At 42.1% G+C, this 21,648-nt stretch overlaps 1 protein-coding gene across 2 annotated transcripts in view; it reads right to left on the bottom strand.

Moving 5' to 3' along the window:
* Positions 1 to 21,292, bottom strand: part of SGK3 (serum/glucocorticoid regulated kinase family member 3) — a 60,089-nt gene extending 38,797 nt beyond the window's left edge. The window contains exon 1 of one of the 2 annotated variants that reach the window (XM_065053709.1): positions 21,056 to 21,292. The gene's annotated coding sequence lies outside the window, so the exon portion shown is untranslated. Of the gene's footprint in view, positions 1 to 20,409; positions 20,536 to 21,055 lie in introns of those variants that run through there. The other variant, XM_065053714.1, reaches the window with a different exon arrangement.
* Between the last annotated feature and the right edge of the window lie 356 nt (positions 21,293 to 21,648).

Below are 21,648 nucleotides of genomic sequence, written 5' to 3'. Positions count from 1 at the left end.
GGTTGATAGTTTTAGTTAATCATTCACTTGTCAGCAAATCAGTTGAGCGGAGCCACTAGACTCATTTACAGTGAGTAGAAGGGCCTCAACCCAGGAAAGCTGAGATGACCCAGGCCTACAAATAATTTAGCTTTGTCTACCTGGACACACAGTCTAACCCCTAAACCTTTGACTAAAAAGTGGCTATTTGTCCATCCTCACCGTTAAAGACTCCCTGAAAACTGGGCTGTCAAATGCTTAATTTTATGCTGTTCCTCTCACTATTCTGGAGCTGTATTCAATCTTAAGTAACTAGAGAGCAGCAACATGGAGAGCAGCACAATCCTTAAATTAATTCCACAGCATGTTAATCTGCCTGCATACTATGCAAAACACTGTTAAAGTTCTAAAATTTAAATAAATCTTAATTTACAGATTTGCTCAATGAGCTTTTAAAGGCTAATATTCTAATGTCAATGTGCATACCTGGTGGTTAACTGCGTAGCACACACAGAAACACACACAACTCAACTTGCCTTTTAAGTAAAGTTAAAGGTCAGCATTTGTTCTGACATTTTTGTCCCTGGGAACTCCCCTGCATTCCCCATTTATGTTTCCTGGGCAAGTAATACACACAAAGAATCTTGCTTCCACTGTTTTGCAGTACTTTTTCTAAAGAATGTTACAAATCCGTGTACTGCGCTGTCATCCCAACTATTTGGTATTTGCTAAGGAATACTGAGTGGTGGGGGTGGAAAAGAAGAAAAAAGGGTAGAGAAATGAAGGACCCATTTCAACCCATTGCAAATACAAGAGGTCACAGAAATGCAGGGTACCTTTTAAGATGTTTCTCCAAGCCAGTATGAGCAGAAAGCAATAATGTGAGCTGTTAGGTTCTGTTTTGACTGAAAATGTCCTTAAATTAGTATGAAAACCTTGTCCCTGACAAAAGATCAAGTATCTAATTTTGCAAGATCAAGAGAACTCTACAAACAAAAAATACAGCATAAAAAACATTGTAAGACAAAGACAAGCATGAATTCAGGTGACTTGTTTAAACATAGCCAGGAGCTTTGCTAGTGAACACTGTTCTGTATGTGTATTCTGTGATACCTCAGTATATATTCAAATATTCACATAACAAGCATGGCCCAAACCTCTTGACAAGCATAATCCAATGTTTTTAGTTACTGCTAAACCATGGTGGGTCAATTGAGAGACACCTGGAAATAATTACCTTGCTGTCAGCCTCAAACACCAACACCACAGCTTTCCGTTTTAGTTCCTGCATCTTCGAGTATCTTAGCCTATTAACACCAAGCTTTCTATCCTACTCCTCATGCTCAGGAACAACACAAACTCCTTGCCCCAGAAAGGACTATTAATAGTGTCATCAGGTTTGTGCACTGAGATGAGATGGTGTTTCGAATCTAAAACTCTTCTGTGGTAGTAACTCGCATAACCTACAACTCCAGTTAATCCCAATGCATGTCTGTTTATAATAAAACCCTCCAAAAGGCATTAATGTGACACTGCAATATATATGAAGTGATCTTTTAAATAATTATTGTTAGCCTTTAGCCTATAAAGCCCTAAATTTAGACTTCGCTCAGGAAACAACTGAAGGCCATTGTAGTTAACTTTGCAGGTGCCAATTGTTTTAATCGAAGAACCTGACTCCAAGCGGGTTGTATCCACCTACACAGCACTGAGCAGCCTGAGGAGATCACCATTTGGAAAGATGCAATAGATGGGCCTTGGAATGATGCAGACACAGTAACTCCGGGCAAATACCGTCTAACACCTGGGATTCTGGCAGCCACAAAGACCCCATCAAAAGTAAGAAGACAAATATGCACCCACCCTTTTCAATCAATTACTCTCACCCTGCTTCCTAGCCTCTCATTTGGAGGCTAATTAATCCATGTTCATACCCCACTGTCCGCTTAGGAACAGGACTTGGAAGAGGATTGGGAATGGTCCGGTTGGGACCAGGCGTTCAGCACTGCAAAGTGTCACACCCACGAGTCATGTACTGGAGAAAACAGTCTTCTGGTAGACTCCTTGGACACATAAGATTACCAGAAAACACAGGCTACCAAGGACAAAATCAAGTAAGAGAAGGCCTGCGCTGGGAAAGTGATCTAGCTGAAAGCCTGAGAGTTAAAACTGTGGAAGAAACACCAGCTGGACAAGATTTAAACCTCACAGTGCACGTGCAAGCAACAGTGTCACCAGGTAACTGTTCTTTACCAAAGCTGGTTTTGTAACACTTAATCCATGTATGCATATTAATAGCTTTCATTTAACTCATTTTCATAGTTGCATGCCTGTGCTTATTAGACAAGTCTGAATAATGGTTCAGTTTTACATGAGCTGCGTGGGGGAATTTTTTTCTTTTCCCTACTTTGTTTTTATACACTAGATCAACTACAAAATGTCTTCGGATTACAGAGACGGTCTTTCAGTTTGAAGGAATGAAAGGAATACTTAAAAGACCAATTTGCTGCGTACATATACTTCAACCCCTTCTCACAAACCAACCATCTGACCCACTCGAAACTACCACAAGTCACCTAAGCAAGTACGACTGAAAGATTCGGTATTATCTCTTGGCAAAGCCAAAGAATTTGGCAAGTAAGAGGGGGCCTTCCACCCCTGTACAACATGCACAGTGAACTGACAGTTTTCCAGTACTCCAGACACAAAGAAGACAATCCATGTATTACAAGAAGAATGTCCTGGAGCACAGAGGCTGTGAAGATAAAAACCAGGATATGCAACACTACACGGCCTCACACTTGGTATAGCAAACAACACGAACCAAAATCATGGAAAACTATAGAAAAACTGTAATAAATTGTGTCATTTCACAAACATCACAGAGCAGGAGTAACAAGAACCAGAAGAATGACAGCAGCACCACATCAAAGAAATTCTTCACAGAAGCAAAGAAGAAAACTGGTTTAAATCAATTCAAGCATATACTTAAGATGAACACTAGTACACAAACAAGAATTGTGCCAGAAGCAGCAGTGCCACACAGAATTAAGGAAAAATTGATAAAGCTGGAAGATTAATAAGGTGAGTTTATCCCTACCTAGAGGAACTTGTATGCCAAGTATGTTGTTGCATATCTTGGAAATGAAGATTCCCTGCCAGTGCTCTTCAGAGCAATTATGCTTTTTGTTAAAAATACATTAAGCTTTCAGTCTATTCAGCAATGCATTTACATGCTGAGATGATGAAGCCAACAGCTGAGTTTCTCTGGGCATAAATAACTGTAATAAACAGCAAGTACTCTCAGTCACATGGAAAAGTCCCACTAAAGAGTGTGCCCAGTGGCACACCCAGTCTTAAGTGTGCTGATATTTACACTGGTCAATGCTACAGCACATAGATCTGGTCCTTCTTAGAAGCAGTATCTGAACTCTGAACATTCAGCAGACCTATTTGGGACTTCTTAACATCTAGAGTCTGAGCTGAATGCTAACTCTTACTTGTCTGCTGGGTATCAAGAGCTCCAAAGCAAATGCAAACAATTCAGGTTCTGTCCTGGCAGAAGAGAGGAGGTATCTCTGGAGAAAATTAAATGTATAGCAAGTTTTGCAGACTCCACCTCAGTCCAAGCATAGCCCTCGTTCCTCACACAGTACCAGATACTTTACCAAGGGATAACTCCCCTTCCTCTCACAAAGGCCACTTTCACATCCTAGATTTTACTCCACTTCAAAGAATTTTCATTCCCTGAGATGCAGGGATCACTATATTCTGAGCTGCTTTCTTACAAACCAGGGATTTCTGCCTGTAGTTCTTATACTTCACGTTTGGTTCCATCACATACGATCTTTTATAATGAGAAGGAACCTGTTTCAAGCAACGACTATGAACAAACTATGGACCAGGCAACCACCTCATTATGGGGAAGTACCTGATGCATAAAGATCTGGAGGTACCAAACGGAGCATGGTGGTGGTGGGGAGGAAAGCTGAGCAATTCATTCCAGTAGCAATGCTATGTATACCTCAGACGTGGCACAGACATCCCTCATCAGCTTGATACCAATGTATAATCAACACCATAACCAGCTTTGCATTTTAACTAAATACATGAGTATTAGAGAACACACACACATGCAAACCAATTTACTGCCACAAGCATTAGACAGGCTTTTAAAAGATGGAAAACAAATTGAAAACATGAAAACAAGGCCATGAGTTACCCTTTTTTCCTTTAAGAGTTCTGCCTGTTTACATTTTGTGATTACTTGAAGCCTCTGCATATTTTCATAAATGTATTTAGGAAAAATAATTCATTTTGTATAACACTATGTTGTAACTAACAACCCCTGGGTAATTTGATATAGGCAAGTAATTTTTGGTAGAAACTGCGTAAATGCATGATGGAATTTCAAGATAAAAAAGCAGTATCAGGCAGTGAAATATCATATCTGCATTTTCAATATATGCATCTCTGTTTTCCTCACTTCATCCTCCTCAAGTTCTCTATTTCCCTCATGCATACACCAAAATGTATTATTATTGCCATATGAGTCATTTTGGGATACTTTTTCAAGTTAGGTCAAGTTGAACAACGTATTTTGTCATCAAGCAAACAATGTAAGCTTAGTTTCTAAAAACTACTCATCACATAAGACATTTGAAGTGAACACTCTGACCCGAACCCTGCTGTTCACATCCTGCTCACCTGTCAGTGCAATGGCTGGAGGAGATGTCACCAAACTATGGCCACGTCGGTAGGAGAGGCACCACTAACTGAGGGCATGTGCCCTCACACCAGTATCCATTGCCCACTGGGCCCAGGTCTCTTTTTGCCTTGCACCTGCCCTCACTCACTGCAAGTGTGCAGTCTGGAGCCGGTACCCCAGTGACATCTCTGCAAATGAGTTCAGCTACCAGAACCAGAATAATAAATAGCAGGAATGATAAACTCCTGATAGCGTAGTTTACCTTAGTTTTCAGTTATCTTAGAGACACACAGAATAGATACTGCCTCAAGCTACCTCCGCTTGCTTACCATGGGAGCACGGAATATCTACATGAGTTCCAAGAATATGAGGGAAAAGAAGTTCATTAGATGTGACTTATCACCGAGTCCTACAAGGCTGAATACATTACAACAAAAGGACAAAGGTAACTGGCTGCTTTATGGATATATAGCAACATATGAGCTTGACGTCAAATATGGTATATGGCTTACTGGTATATGCTAACATGGTCTGGGACTAGTTTCAGCTGATGTGCATACAAGGCAGTAATAAACTACTGCACTGTTAAACACTGTGAAGCTGAAGTTATCCAATACAGCTCATAAAGTAGAAGTTGCTAAAAACCTCTCAACTGATAGCACTGTAAGACCTGCATTTTGCTCTTAACAAAGACTCTTTGGAATTCATTTTATAAATACAGTTCTGTAAAATGGGTCAAGTATCTGAGTTTGCAGGAGATCTGAGCAGTTTGTGCAGGAAGCCATACCGAAGCTAAGTATAAAAGAAAAAAAAGCTTTCTAAGTAGTAATTCTGTATGGATGTTTCTTAATTCAGTCTCCTGAATCCCAGCTACAGCACGTTCTACTAGAATTTCAAACAGAGGCTGGGGGAGTGAACAAACATGCTTTGGTAAACAAGTGCTCTGGCACATAGTGATATGTAGGTGGGGTCTACCCAGAATGTCAAGAGTTCTTCCTCAAATTATAGAGATGAGCAAGAACACAAACACCATATTTGCATTTTCAGGCTATTTACTGGTATTCTATTAAAATGAAGCTAAACAAGAGCATTGCGGGGGGAGTGTCTCCTCACAAAAGATTCACAGCCTTCTTCCAAAATATCAGCATTTTAGAGGCAGCCTAAAATCTACAGAATAGACCAGATTTGTGTTTGCTCTTCAATTAATACTCCTAACAAACTGCTTATGTCAAAAGACACATGCAGTCCACTAGAGCACTGTTACACACCAACATGGAGTAGAAAAAGGCAGCAACAATTAAAAAACTCCACTACCACAGCAAGAAGCTGAATCTCATAACTCAAAAAGGACAGAAATTTATGCAAGATATTCTAAGAGTTGTTTATTTGCTGTCCTTACTGTGTTCACTTGTTTGCCAAGCTGTTTCCTCGTGCTTCCCAGATGCCCAACCTATTCCCGACCCACAGAGAAGATGTATTTCTACCAAATACAGAGCCTGGTTTTTGTTCTCCAAGCACAAATGCTGTCATTGTTAGTCCTGGGAGCTGTGGGTCAGGGTTTTAAGGTGTTACATGGGTCTGAACTATTAAGCGAATTTCAACAACAGATTTATATGAAGATACATCCTGTCCTCTTAGACCAGGTAAAACCAATACAACACAGCATGTCCAAGAACAAGCAGGGACAGAGGACAAATGTTCAACTTTTGAAGTCTACTAAACTAATTTTTTCTTTAACATAACTTTCTTTTTGTAATATGGCAATCTAGCAGAAGCCAGTTAATGGAATATTGTAAATTTGAGTATGAAGCATATGCAGCAATTAAATGAATCCCTGTAATCTCAGTATTAACTCAAGACCAATGTTCCATTATACAATTTTTAAAAGGAACATGGCAGTATTTAATCTTTCAGGTCAGCAAATTTTTGATGTTAGCTATTATGATGTTGGGTGATAAGGACCACAGGAAACAAAGACACATATTGCAAGTCACAGCATGGAACATGAATACTAAGTAGAAGAAGTTATCACAAAATTCTATCTATTGACATTTAGCTTTGATGTACACACCATAATTTTAAAGGGACAATAGGAACCAGATTATTTAAAAGACATGGTACTTTCTTGCAGTCATTGTTCAAATTAGTCAAATGTTTCATACAAAAATGTTCCTGCACACAAATCCAAGCTACTCTGTTTTCCTTCTATAAGGCATGAGATCAAGAATAAGTCTTATTCCAACTCCAACAATGCTGTACAAATTAAAGTAATTTTGTAGATGACAGTGCAATTTTAAGCTTGCATAAGAACACAAAAGAGCAAAATGCCAAAGTTTTCTAATTACACGGCAATCTCTTTTCTCAACCCAATTCATTAAATGTTTTTACAAATCTTCAAACTAAGCAAAGAAAAAATTTTGTTCTAGAAAGCAGATAAAGAATTTTGCAAAGCCCTAAGAACTCAAGATGTTAGACATCTCATGAACTGAAGCACTCGATAAATACATCGTTACTGCATTGGTAGTGAAATAGCTGAGCAGAACCTGTACAATGTTCAGGAAACTACCAATAATTAACTGCTGTTTGGATGCAATTGCGACAGTGATGAGGATACACAAACTGGAAAGTGCACCACACTCTGGATGGTAATACGAGTGGTGTTTGAGGAAGGTGCTAATGTCTCAGATTAACTGATGAAAATTTCACTTCAGTCTGAAGCAGATGTCATGCAAGCGCTCAAAAACCTCCCTGTGCCGCACTAGCTCCATTCCCTTCGGGTTCGGGATGAGTCACTAGAAGGCTTCTACACCAAATTGCTTCCGATTCAAATGTACCTTTCATTTATATAAAAAGTGTTGCAGTAACAGCCCTTCAAAATACACACTTCAGAAATAATGTTTCATAGTTCACCTTTATGTAACCGCAGTTCTCCCAAGCCTACACTGCTCATTTTTTCCCTTTGTTTGCCACCAATCTGTGGCACCCACCCACAGCTGTTAGCAAACCAGAACCCCAGGGAAGGGTCACCTCCCCTACAGAGCCCCAGGTGGGGGGCAGATGTCCAGCCAAGGGGTCCTCACCATGTACCTCCGCTAAAATAAAGTCAGGGTAATTATGGTATTTTCATTCCTTCACCCGTCTGCTTCCACTGATTGATTCAGAAGGGGCTTCAAAATCAGAAAATACAAGCTGTCTTTTATTTCCCACTCTTATGACAACAATGCCTAATTTGGAGAAGAGAAACGCAGAAGTACTGAGGACAAAAACATTTTTTACTTTAATCCTTTTAAAGACAGAGCAAGCACAATGGCTGTTTATACTGCTGAGTCCTGGCTCCACTGTTCCTACATGCGTAATTGCTCAATAAAGCTTTAAATATACATTTTATTGCACTAACTGTGAACTTGCACGGTTAAACTAGTACTACATATAAAAATCTGGTTTATGGGAAGGATGCTTCCAGTCACGCAAGCCAGAACAGCTTAACACTTCTATGGGATCACGGAGTGACAGTACAGTTTCTGTCAGCTAACAAAAGGATCAGAGGTCGAGGGAGACAAAAAGAGAACAAATAAAATGTTAAGGTAACACTGAAAAGAAAGATGTTTTGAACATTTGACATAAATGCAAGCTTGAAAGCATTGATATGATGGGCAGGTACAGAGTCCAACTATACCTGTGTGGATGCTAGAATTATGGAAGTATGAAAATGGGAAGTTGTGACGATTAGTTATTTAATTTACATAGGATAATAGGAAGTCTGGTTTTATTGCATGTCCAGGGAAGTTGAGAGCAGAGCCCATGACTTCTTGTAGTGCCTGGGGAAGAGAGAGGAAAACATGCAGCACTCCCACTCCTTTACTTTATAACCACTGCCCCCCACCCGAAAGATATTTTCTTTTGTAAGAGAAAAAAATTAAAAATCTATATACACACATGCATATATTGGGGGTTCCAAGTTTACTAAGAAGGAAAGTAAATCAGACAGAAACAAAAAGTTATTTCAGAGAATACTTGTCAATATCTTCTGAACACATAAACGGTGGGATTTGTGTCTTACACTTTAAAAGAAAGTTTTTGAATCCTGCTGGATAATCTGCCCAGACCTGAAAAGTTAAGCATTCATTTTACTGTAGAGCCTTAAAAAGAAAACAGGTCTGACACTAGTCTGTGATTATTTCTGTAGTGTATTGGCACAGAGTATAACACAACTTTGGAAGGAAGTCACATTAAAGAAACAAACAAAATCTCATGTATTGGCTAAGGAGAAAAAAATAATTAAGGTCTGAATCCAAGTAAATAGATTAAGGCGTATTTTCTTTCCAGTAGCAGCATTTTCTCACGTAAGCCTATTCAGCTTCTTCTGAACAGTACAATTAAGGCCTGCTACATTGTAAAACACTAAACCAACAATAAAAAGTGCCTGCAACGCAGACTCAAACATTCAAACAAGGCACACTGGAAGTTTTTTCAGTGGAATGAGGAAGAGATCCTGAGTGTTCCAAACTCCCACTACATCTTATTCATTATCCCACAGCGGAGGGAGATTCCTTGCAAAGGACAGGGGAAAAAAAAAAGCCAAGTAGCCTGCTTCCTACTTTCTTCTCAAAGCACCCCAGCCCTGGTTCTCCAGCACCTCATAACACTGATTGCTCATCTGTGCAGAGCAACAGCAGAACCCGCAGTTTACATGTGGATGTTCACCAACCCTGGCAAGATCAGAACTCCCCAGGAGTACCTGGCTACATGTGTCTATATGCTCAGTGAATTAGTTAGCTAAAACTAATCTCTAATTAGGAATGGGATAGGAAGGGCTGCCAATAAATTAACATCAAAATCCCTGTAAGTCTTATTGGGCTGGAGATATTAGTGCAAATGGGAGAAAAGGAGACAGAAGCCTACAAACCCATTTTGTGATCAGGACAAATGGAAAAAAGCCTTCCCTACTTAATTGTTGTATTAAGCCCTAAATAGTGTTTTATTTTGGGCACCTTCTTCACCAGCACAGATGTAAGTTTGCAGGCAATTAAGCACACTCTGCAAACAGTAATAATAAATAAGAGGCAACTGAGAAAACTCCTTCCCATTCTTCCATTGTAGCATCCTTCTCATTCACCTTCACTGGGAGGATAATGCCTGCCTACCACGTTAGGTCCTGCCTCCCCACCTCCCCGTGCTCTGTAAGGTGGCCTCACCGGAGGAAACCCCCAGGGTTTCAGCCCTCTGGAGGTGCAGCTCTGCGCACAACCTGCCTCTCCCTGCTCCCTCCACACCCAGATGCCACTATTAGCCGCTCTGTTCAGCATCCTTGTCACGCTGCAGCTGTGGCGTGTCTTATCTCACCACCTAGGAATAAAAGCTGGAACAGAGCCCTTTGGAAAAAGAGGTCATCTTCATTACTTTTGTGCGAGACGTCCAGCATAACGTGGGCTTGATGCAGCTTTGAGTGCCTGCTGGTTGCTAATGACCAAGACAACTACATAAATTTGTACATACGGATATGTATTGCTACACACACCCCTCTTACCATGCACAACCGACTACATAATAATCCTTAAAATTTTCAAAATCTTTCTGTTCCTAGCTCTTAAAACCATGGTCAGGACAACCAGAACTCTTCTGTTGAACAAGCATCAACACTAAGCTTTTAGGACCATTACTGTGGCAATGGTGAACGTGCAAAGGCTTGGTTCTCTCGTGGGACTGGAGAGCAAAAACAGTAAGGGGAGGCATTTTACAGTTAATTGCCTAGGTCACTGAAGTCACACAACTGTTTATTATAACAAAGTGAGTTTGTTAAAAGTTTTGCATTTTATTGCTGGAACAAGCAGTGGAAATATATCTTGGGCCTAAATCCACGGTTGGAAGAGCTTGGGTCCAGCATCTGGGCTTTGCGCAGTATATCAACAACTTGTGAAACAAAATCTGGTTTCTGCGGATCTGAAATGGGGACACACAGTAACTGTAAATTTGAAAGCATGCTCCTCTCTTTTTAAATTGATGTTTCCCCATTGTGGTAGATCCACTGGCACGGAGCACATGACAGACAATAATAATTATAGAACTATAATGTAAATTTAAAAAATGGCTAGCAACAAAAAAAAAATCTTTATTATCAATATGTTTATAGCTTAAGAGCAAGAAAAACTTCACTACCCTAGTCAACACAGAGAAATTCTGCTGAGAGATGACATCCAGAAGGCTGTCATGTTTAGGACATCAGTCTTCACCAAGAGAGTCAAATGCAAGCAGTGATTAACATAAATAATAGCAGTGACAGATAAGATTTCAGGGAAAGAGAAGAAAGAGAGAAAGAATGTGAATGAAAGTGTGCTCACAATTGAAAAAAACAAAAAACAAACAAGTAAACAAAGCAACAAAAAACAATAGGTAAGAATATTAGAGACCAAATGAGTCAGTTTAACTTCACATTCCTGGGGAAAACAATTCAGAACAAAGTAATTAGCAGCACCTGCAAGATAATCTTAACTAGTAGCCAAAAGAGATTTATTAAATCCCATGGCTAACTTCCTTTGACAAGCAGAAGAGAAACCACAGGTGTCACATCTTCCCTTCTGCAAGGCTTTGAAACTGCCTTGAGATACTTCAACAATCAGACTACAGATGTAAGAAGCACAAATATTAGTTCAGGGTGCGAGAAACAAAGGTTAATATAGCATCATCAGGATAGAGTCGTGATCTGGAAGGACGGAGTGAAATGTAGCAGCTTATGTACGAGATACTGCCCGCAGGCAGGAAACATCAAATACAGAAATACAGGATAAGAAACAACAAGGCAGCAGACCACAGCATGTCACAAGAAACAAATATCATGCTGTTGTGAGAAAGACACACATTGCTATAAGATATAAAATTTTAAAAGTGTTGGAGTGCAAAGCTTGAGCATAATCTACTGAACTAAAAAAAAATTGTGTTACTTTACTCTGTGTCTGAATTCCTGGCAAAGATGTGGATCTACCTGAGAGGGTCTAGGGAACAGTAAGGAGAATGCAAAGTAGTCTAGAAAACGTGACTTATAGGGAAGTGGAATGGACAAGCTAGTGGTTAGTACAGGCAAAAAACAAACAAAACAACACTAAAGCAATAGCTGTTGCATTGGAAGATTACTACAAAGAGAAGGGAATTGTCTCTTCAGTCAGCTATGGAGAGGACAAGTCCTAATGAGCTTAAAATGAGCACAGGAAAAGTCGAGGATAAACACTGGAGCATTATTTATTTAAAAATAAATAATGGAAGGGTAGTGAAGCACGGGAAGAGATTCCACTGGGAAACAGCTTTAAGAAGAGCCGAGGCAAACACTTCTAAGAGACCGACTGTACCTTTGGGGCAGAGACAGTTAAATGACCTCTAGAGACTGAGACCTTACAGCTGGGAGCAACGTCCTAGGAGAGAGATGGTGGCAAACTAGAAGTGAGGGGAAGGAAAAGTAGCTTGAAAGCACACAGAGGAGAAGCACTGAGGGAAGTGAAGTGACAGGCAGGAAACTGAGGAAAAGAAAGGTGAAAAATGAGACTGCCATTTGCAGGGAGAGCCGGCGCAGAGGTGTGTTACACACTCACGAGCAACTTGTAGGCGCTCCTGCCCAACATCTTCAGCTCTGCATTCATCTGAAAGGAATCCAGCTCGTGTTCCCCAAGATCACCCAGCAAAGCGAACCAAAATGTGGTGAGTGGGATGCAGGGTCCTGGACTGAATGGACATGGTAACACAGGCACACCCTCAGCCAAAGCAGAGGAACCCAGGGCCCAGCCCCGGCATCCACCAGACAGCAAACCAGAACAACACTGCTTGTCTCAGCTGTTACAATACATAGATCTAAATACTCCACAGACACAAGCATCACTGGAGCGACTGCATTAAGTGTCTGACTGTTTCAAGACAGCATATTGACCATTTTAACTGACATCTGATGTGACATATGGACATCTTTGGTAGGTCTGTAAATAAACTGTTGCAAAGTATCACGATGTTTTCATTTAACAACTGCATTTGCTTTAAAATACCATTACTAATAATCTGGCTTTTTTATTTTTCTTTTTTCTTTAAATGAGGACCTACGTCTAGGGGCTTTCTGACTCATACAAATTAGAATAGCAGAACCAAAACAAAAGGCCAAGCACCCAACCCATCAATCTTTTCCAGCCACCGAGTCCCAGAGCAGTGACCAAGACAAAGACCGTTCCAGTTTCTCATTGCCAGTTCCTAATTTCTTATCAACATATTTTCATTTCATGATGCAACTTTTTTTCCCTAAGAAGGGTCACATGGTGATCATGTCTGTGCATATACCTGTCTTTGAAAACCCGCTGTTTAGATTCTGAGCTGCAAGAGCATCCTCTGTTCCTTATGAGACCATCACTCTGTAGCTTCTGAAATATTTGGCCCCTACAGATTCCTTGTCAAGGACTGTTGTGTTTCTTACTCTGTGCACATCATGCATCCAGCATGGTTCCCTGAATAATTATCCGGGCTTTGATGATAAAATTTCTTTCAGGTCACTTCAAGTGATGCTCCTACATAAAACAGCAAACAGATTTTTGCACAGGTTGACAAGTTTACAGTTACATTTCTGAGAAAAACCCTGTAAGTGTTATGCCATTCCTCCTCCTATTTTAATTCTTTGTAAACAAACACACACGAAATATGGGGGGGGGGGGGGAAACGACCTCAACTAATATCAACAAAAATTTACATGTTTGCATAGAAATTCTAGATACCTTTTAATACATGACAGAAGCTACAGAATTTGGGTTTTATTCCCAGATAATTAAACGATGGGGAAAATGGCAGAGGGCATCAAACATAAGAATATCTTAACTGATGATCCTGGCCAGCTCACAGTGCAAAGCTATGTTTGTAAGACAGGCATTATTTACACATTCTGGTGAATTACTCTTCAAGTGTAACATTTTAAGACAGTTTGAGAATTTCTAATAGTCGCTGTCAATTCACATAAAATGTGATTAAACCCCCAGGTGCTATGGCCAAAACCAAATGAATCATAAATTTGAAGTTCATTTGAATCGTTGAGGTTAGATCACGCTTGTAGTTTAAACTCACATTGCTTTGGGTGTATAAATCAACATCCAAGCAGCAAAATTTACTTTTAATTGGCTTAGATGGCAGACCAACTCTTTCCTTTTCAGTCTGCCTTCTGATATTAAACGTGTAAAAAACTACTGTAAATATTTTCTCTCTCACCCCTTCTTCCCAAGGTTTTTTACAAACAAGTGAGGTATTGTTTAGCTGCTATGCACTATACTCCACACATCCCAAACCAAAACAGAAAAAAGCACGTGTTCAGATTGCTACGGAGCACTCATGGTATTACAGATTTTTTTATCACACACCACAGAATAATTCTGCATACCTTAAAAAAACCCAAACAAACAGAGTAGTGCAACTTACAGCATCTTTTTAGCTTTGCTTTTCATTATCTGAATAAGGAGAGAAAAGTAGGCTTGTAAACTTCGGCAAGTGAACCTAGAAAGATTTGCTCAGCGGTCTCCCAGTCTCTGGTCAACAGTTCTGTGCTGTTCAAAGCCCAAGTACAAGTGCGTCGCTGTTCTCTCATTTAAATGTAGAATAATTCTAGGATTCATGGCAATGCCAGCTTAAACTTAGCTCTAAAGAAACCCTTTGTTTTCATATAAATCAGTGCCTGGTTTTAGATAATTATATAAAGAATCCTATTCATCCGCCACATAACATACTAGTTAACATGAAAAGAGCACCAAAGAGGCAGCCAACCTCCACAAAATTCTGAAGAAAAGTGAAGTTAAACCAATCTATCTGGCATATGCCTTTAGAGTTACATATAATGTGTGTGGACACATACACAAGATGTAAAACCTCACTGGAAACAGCAGTTTGCTCTTGATATAAACACTTTACACTAAGACATCTGAAAATTTCAGAGCACACTGGCCACGCTGTCTTTCCAGAGCAATGTGTTTGCTCAGGTTTTCTGTGACTGCTGCAAGTACCACGGGGTTTATAAGGGACAAAACCAAGGGATGGTTTTGTGGTCCCCTGACAGAGAAAGCCCATATGTTTTCCATCAGGGCTCTGAACACAGAAGGATGGCAGAAAAGAGACAAAACAATTCCAAAGACAATAGATACTCTTTTACCAAGGGCTGATTTGGGAGGGCTGGGGGTGAACTATAGATGTTTTAATATTAAAACGCCGCTTAAGTATTTCCGTGATAGTCTGGAAATCCAGAACCCCTTGTAAGAGCAATTGATCAAGCTGAATTACTTACTTACAAGACATTTACTGTGAGTACCAGGAGATTAGATTAACACCATTAGATGTATTACTTAAATTAAACACTTGAATGAAACCGGGGTGGGGGGGGCATCAGAAGGCAAATTGGATTCTAGGCTGTCAGTATCTACTGACTCCCTTCTGTTTCACTTCTTAACTCTCATAAAACAGTGCTATGTACTCTTCAATGCTGCATGCTCTTTTTACTTACCTTTTATGAAAACATAGCTTTTTTTTTTTCTATAATATAATCAAGTTGTGCCATTACTACTGCAGCAAGGAAGCAGAAGTCCCTTAGTTCTTTGATGCAGTTGTCTTCAGGCATTTGACAGTCTGGGCACTTTTGCCTGGTAGCTTTTATTTCTGGACTGTTCTAAGTTTTCCCCGTTCTGCAGTTTTTGACAGCATTCCAAACTCAGAGACTTAATGCGTCTTGCTTTTACAAGGTATGGTTAAATCCCATCCACAGGAGCACAAAAGTTACTTTTTCTTTAGTTGCCTCCTATCCATATTCCATGCTCTTCCCAACGTTAAAGCAAAACACATACCATAAACTGGAAATTCCACAGCACTCAAGTAAAAACATTCATTTTGTGAATGCTCAGTCCTTACTTATTTACTAAACTTAGTATAAGACAGATTTTAGGGCTTGATAGTGATCCCGGTTTATAAATAACTAAGATGCCAAAACAAAAAAAGAGAGTCTAAACCTAAACTAGCATAATCTAAATACATGGTTGTCCTGTCAGAGTCCTGTGGACTGAGCACACTCGCATTTAAATACGTTTGACACTCCTGCACTTACGCAGGAGTTACACTGTCCACGGAAGAGGCCAGAAGATGAATGGCCAAGGGCTGCAGCGACCAGGTTCATTCAGCCTTGAGAAGAGGATGCTTCACGGGGACCCAACTGCAGCCTTTGAGAAGTTTACCCAGAATACAGACTCTTCGCTGTGGTGCACTGCATGAGAAAGGAAGTTATTGTGTTGATAACTGACCACCAGGACAGGTTGCCCAGAGAGGCTGTGGAGCCTCTGTCTTTGGAGGTCTTCATAACCCAGCTCAACAGAGCCCTGAGCAACCTGGTCTGAACCAGGGTTAACCCTGTTTTGAGCAGTAGGTCGCACTCAACACCTCCCAAGGTTCCTCCTAACCCGAACTGCAAGATTTAAAGGCATTTAGCCCTAAGCAGCACTCACCCTGTCAGTGTATCGTCCTGGCTGAATCCAGAAATGTCACTGTAATGCAATGTTACAGGCAACATCGCAGGACAATAATCCTCAAAAGTCTCCCAAACAAAATTTCTCATTAAAATATCAATTAGAGCAAAGATTAATGGTGCAAAGCCCTGAAATATCCATCAAGATAGTTTCTGAAAAATAAGAACTGTGTTTCCAACCAGTGCCTTATTTTAACAGCAAACAGAAAAGCTATGACACCTCAAAAATTGACCCACAGTTTGCATATATTTAGATATCAGATTTTGTATTCCCTATTAATTAGATTAATGTAATTACTTTTGAGTGACTTCAATTCCACAGTTGTTCAATAAACACTCAAATATGAGCTATAACTCCACAGGACACTGCAAACCTCTTCTGATGCACCTGCTACGTTAGCATTGAGTTCAGAACCAGAGGCTAAGCTTTCCTTGGTCTGTTGCCTGTTCCAAAATATTTTGCAATTAACAATACAATGAAGAAGTTTAAATAGTTTAGTTTCACCAGTTATTTCACAACAGCGAAGAAGAGACAGAGAAGCGCTGTTGAAGGAAAATTTGCTGCAAGAGCTAGAAGAGATGGCAGCAGCAAAGCAGCACGTTGGTGCCTTGGAAGCTGCTGGAAACTTGTTGGTCGTGCTTCTCAGTGGAGGCAAAGGATCAGAAGCTGGTACCCCTTTGGTTTACTCCAAGAGAAACATAAGGGTCTGTAAAGTTATGCAACTTCTGCAGTGGCAGTATTTTGAAACAGTTATTTGGCAAGGCACTTAGATCTAGCAGCTTGCCAGTCGCCCTCAGAGTTTCAAACGACTGCCAAAAAATGTGATATCTCTTTGAATACAGGAGCTTTCAAATAAATTTAGACACCAATCTTGCTTATCCACCTTCCCCCCTGCAACCAGGTGCTTTCCTGCTCTAGAACAAAGAAACACTGTAGTGGCAAAGCAAAGCTTTACAAATATTAGGGAATGAGGAACTTCTCTCTCCTTGTCAGATGATGCTCACGGGGTGTCTGAAAGGACCAAGTTAAAAGATCACGTGAAGACACAACCTTACTTCTTCCTTTGCTAAAGGCTGGGAAGGTGACTCTTAACACCGAGCTGGGTGAGGGAATGGAGTCACAGGTCACAGACACCCCAACCCATGGACTGGATCGGTTATAGCAAGAACTGAACCGCTGTGTAACACAAAACTGCCAGGCTGGCACCCACCGCTACACAGATACAACATGACAGAGAAGTGGCCCAGGGTGGAGATTTCTGCACTGGAAATGGGGGTTTCTGGTAGGAAATACTGGGTGCTTTCCCCAGCTCAGCTTCAGGGCTTAAACTCCTACGCCAGGACTACAAACAGGTGTCACCACCTACTACAGACATCAGAACCCATTCTTCTCTTGGACCCAGTTTTCTCGTAGAGCAACTAGCGAAGTGTTGCTCCTCTCTTGAAACACAGAGGATGTCACGGAAATTCTGATAACAGCCTAATCATCAGCGACCAAGCACTAGATCCCAGCCCTCCTCCCAGGGGAACACACAAAGTGCTGCAACAGAGTCAGGTTCCTGCTGGCGCTGCCTCACGTCAGCCTTGGGCAACCTGCTGCATCTTCCAGGAGATGGCCCAGGTGAGACACAGGGGGAGAAGTAGGACATACCACTCACTTCAGCCAGTGCAACCACCACAGAGGTGGGGGAAGGTGTGGGCTCGAACCCCTTGGGCACGGGGACCAGAAGCCCGGGTTTCAACTCCAAGAACACAGTCTGCTCTTCAGACAAGTCCCACCACCACCAGGTCTCAGGGAAAGGTGAGCAGTGGCTCCTCTTCTGGCCATGTTTTAAAAAACAAGCCCATTACAACTGCATTTCGGGACACTACCAGTGTGTGTTTACAGTGTGCTTGCCAGGTGTCCCAGATTCTTGATCTCCTAAGGGCTTTAATGCTCAACTACAGCAGCTCTAGATAAGGCGCTTAAGAACTTTCTGCATAAAGAGGGAGATCCAACGTGTGTAAGACACTTTCAGAGTCAGGCAGACACTCTGTTAGGTGGTTTGGAAGACTTAGGGGGATAAATTCTGTTTGGGAATTAGGACCTGATTAACACATTTTTAAATGTTCTCGCAGTATGCTCAAGCCCTTCAGTTCTACTTTGGAAAGCTTAAGTGTTTGCTTAGCAGGTTATTTTAGCATATGGATACTAGTTAAACTAGAACAAAATGAATCCTTCAATATAAACACTCAAAGTGCTAACTTCAAATAAAAACAACATATTGCTTTACTATAGCTCAGTCTATATAAATACATAGATTACTTATGCTAGCTTCTAGTTCCTCGGTCTACAGTAGAAAAAGGAATTCATGGCAGTGTAAGGCTTCAGTGACTTAGGAACATCCAACAATCAAGTCACAAAAACAACCAGTAGTGACTTTCCTATTGGGAAGTGCCCATTCCTTGAAAATAACTTTTTCTAAATGACAAACTAGACAGCCATAAATAAATATTCATTTACAACTACAAATATGTGCAATCTGATCTCAATTTACATGCAGAAATCCTGGGCACTTGTGTACAAAATGGCTTTAGCCATAGGACAAAAATGCCCTCGTACTTGCATGCAAATTATAAAACTGAAACCATCTGGAAAATGATCTGGGATAACCCAGGGGAGAGCTGCTTGTGTGAATGTGGCTAAAGGATCACAGCTTATTAGAAGCTTATCCTGTATGGATGGGATGGAAAATAAGATGTGGCATACCCTCTTATAAAGTGATGATTAACATGAACCTGCAATTAGCATGCATGGCATTATAAAATGACAGGTGATTTCCATCATAAATCCTAGATCCCAGGAGAGACAAGAGTTGCTTTGCATTTATTGTTATTTGCTAATAACCGTGACATTTGATTTAATATACTTTATTTTTGGCTCTCAGCGCAGCCTTCTGAAATATCTTGTTGCAGGGTCAAGTCAGCTTTGGAGGCTTGCAGCTACTCCAGCTAGCTGAAATAATTCTGCATATTAAAAACCAGCAATAACTATTTTAAACACATGCCATTACAGTAAAATTATCCACCTACTTGTGCACTGACTTTAAACAAGTAAAAAAGTGAACAGACTAGTAATTTTAAACTGCCCACATCTTAAAAGTTGAACTACTAGCTCCCTGCAATACATTATAAGTAGACTGGGCCAGGAGCCGCCCATCTAATGCCCCCTGTAGGTTCTTTGAACCTCTGTTCAACGAGACTTGAACATCCAGCTTTGTCAGGCTTCTTAGAAAGCTGCCTGTCCTGAGAGAATGAAAATGCAGAGAGCAATAATAAAAAGCAACAGCTCCTATCAGTTGTGGATTATCAGAGTGAAGATCCCCTCAGAACAATGTAACCAATGAATTACGAGTCTTGCAGCACTCTGATACAGCCCAGGTATACATCAGTCTGCATAACTCTCCTTGCCCCCAGGAAATGTTTAATGCTCTTTTAAGATAACAATAGGTACTGAATTTATTAGATTAGCATGCAAGAAATTAAATGCAAGGGCTGTCAGCATCTATTTTGAGTGTCCAATATAAATTTCAATGCTATTGCAACACTCAGAGCATGTAACAAAGAGGCTGTAGCACTTACTAGAGAGAAGTACAGAGACTGCAAACTGTTCTTTTCCTGCCAACAAGCGTGTATTCCTGCTCTTCATACACTCCCCAAAATTAAAGGAAAGAGCCTGGCAGAATTCAGACCAAAAAAAGCTCTGCAGGAGAACATAAGTCTCAGCAAGGGGAAGCCAAGGAGTGCTGACCGATGCTCATGAAAGAACTGAGCCCAAGACGTTCTACAAATACAAAATCACGCAGGTGAATGGTGTGGGATACTCCTTCGAGCTCCACCAGTCCTCCCCCTAGCGCAAATCCTCCAAGTTTGCATCAAAATTTTATCTTTTCTATAAGAGATCTGTCCAGAAAGTACACTTCCCAAGTCCCTCCGCATGCAAGGAGAAAACAATTAGTTTAATTTTCTCCCTGCCTGCAATCGTCTCTCATATTTAAGGTGTTTAAAGGGGTAAAGAGGCAATTCCAGCCCTTGCCTCTCCGGCACAGAGAGCAATAGAGACCGCAGACCTGAACTGTGTTCACCTCTGTGAGGCACAAAGCAAAGTGAACCAGGGTCTCAGAAAAAGGGCTCTTTCAACTGCTCTAAATGTAAATGCCAAGCTATTTCTTACCTCTGAAATGTCTGCTTCCAGCTTGGCATCACTGTCTGTATGGAATTAAGTAGTGGAACTGAAATGGAGTTTGGTGGTGTCCGTAGTTGTAACCCAGAAATCAAACCCTCCCAAACACAGCCAGCTCTGCAAAATGTAACATAATATGCAAAACTACACATACAGTAACACATAAAAATATGAGGGCAGGAGTACTAGCAGGAGCAAGTAGCACTGCTAGAGAAGGGTGGGAATAAAAAAAAGGGAATGTGAAATGCAGAATGACTTTGCAACTTATTTGCAAATAAGGCATCTAAAAATGTACCAGCTGGGAGGAAAAAAAAAAAAAAAAAGGCAGAAGTTTCTCCATGTTTGCTTGCAGCACTTTGCCCCCGTCTGCAACTGGATCCTTGAGCCGCACGCCCACGCGGGTCCGCGTTTTCCTGCGAGAACAGTTTCGGTTCGACCCCCCCCGCCCCACACTAAACACGCTCCACAGAAACGACTGGGGAGATCGTAAAAGCACGCACACATTTCGGGCTGCAACAGCAGGGTGGCAAACCGGTCTCTGTCCCGCGTCCCGGCCCCCCACGGCCCGTGATCCCCCATGGCTCCGGACTCTTTAAAACGCTCGAGTCGCTGCCACCGGCACCCGCACCCCGCGTACCTGCCTCCCTCCCGCCGGCCGGGGTGGGCCGGGGGGTGTCTGTCTGTTTGTCCGTCTGTCCGCCGGCGCTGGCTTCTTCCTGCTACCTCAGCCGCGCTCCTCCCGCCGCAGCCCGGCCCAAGGGGCTCGCCCCCGCCGCGCCGCAGGGCCCGGGCGGCCACACGCCACCGCTGTCGGTGTCGCTGTCGCAGCCGCCCGCGCCGACCAGCGCCCCCCAGGCGGAGCGAGCGGCGCCCGGCGCGGGGTCAGGCGGGGACTCGCGGCCGCAGCCCCGGCCCCCGCCCCGGCCCCCGTCCGCTCCGCCCAGGCCCGGCCCCGGCCCGCTGCCGCGCGGCCCCGGGTGCCCGAGGGAGAGGCACGGACAGAGCTGCGCCTGCTGCCCGGCAGAGCCGGCGGCTGCCGGCAACCAGCGGGACGTGGGATTCAAGGCCGGATTACCGGGCTCCTCCGGTTAAACCGGTGGATAATCCAGGACGGCGGGGTCTTGCCGCAGCCGGCACACAGCGGGCAGCACACGCTGCGCCGCGGGAGCGGGTGTCGGGAGGTGCCGGAGCCCCGGAGCAGCGCCCGCGGCGCTTGCTATGGCCCTTCGC

The sequence above is a fragment of the Columba livia genome, chromosome 2 (assembly GCF_036013475.1).
Source record: "Columba livia isolate bColLiv1 breed racing homer chromosome 2, bColLiv1.pat.W.v2, whole genome shotgun sequence".
Lineage (NCBI taxonomy): Eukaryota > Metazoa > Chordata > Aves > Columbiformes > Columbidae > Columba > Columba livia.
This window is presented reverse-complemented; position numbering and strand designations above follow the sequence as displayed.